The sequence below is a fragment of the Athene cunicularia genome (genome assembly GCF_003259725.1).
Source record: "Athene cunicularia isolate RWA chromosome 1 unlocalized genomic scaffold, athCun1 chr1_part2, whole genome shotgun sequence".
Taxonomy (NCBI): Eukaryota; Metazoa; Chordata; class Aves; order Strigiformes; family Strigidae; genus Athene; species Athene cunicularia.
The window spans coordinates 5,096,340-5,096,805 of record NW_020799092.1 but is presented as its reverse complement, the minus strand read 5'-3'; positions in this window follow the sequence as shown (position 1 = coordinate 5,096,805).

Below are 466 nucleotides of genomic sequence, written 5' to 3'. Positions count from 1 at the left end.
TCCATCCTATAAATCACACTGAATTTAAAAGTAGTGTTGAATGAACAGTTAATTCATTAAACCACAAAGCACATCAAGTATTCAGCTGCGGCAGGGAATAGTTTATTTGGGTTCCTATAGAAAATGTTGGCACCTTTTATTATTACTGCTTTTATTACTAGTCCTTATTGTAGATCCTTACAATCTCAATGTCTGAGTCAAAATCTGTGCTGTGCAATACTATACAAATAACAAACAAAACTTATTCCTCCAAAACTTACCACAGAGAGTGTATGTAACAAGGAGATAGTACTGGCTAGCATGATAGGAGAGGTAACACTATCACAAATTTTGTAAAGCAACAGAGACATCTGGAGGATGTGGGGGGGCTCTCTGATTGTAGGCAAGGAATTTTTCAAAGTTGAGAGAAGCCACTTGAAAATATAATAGGCAGAGAAAAGGCTTTGAAAAAAAAAAAAAAAAAAAG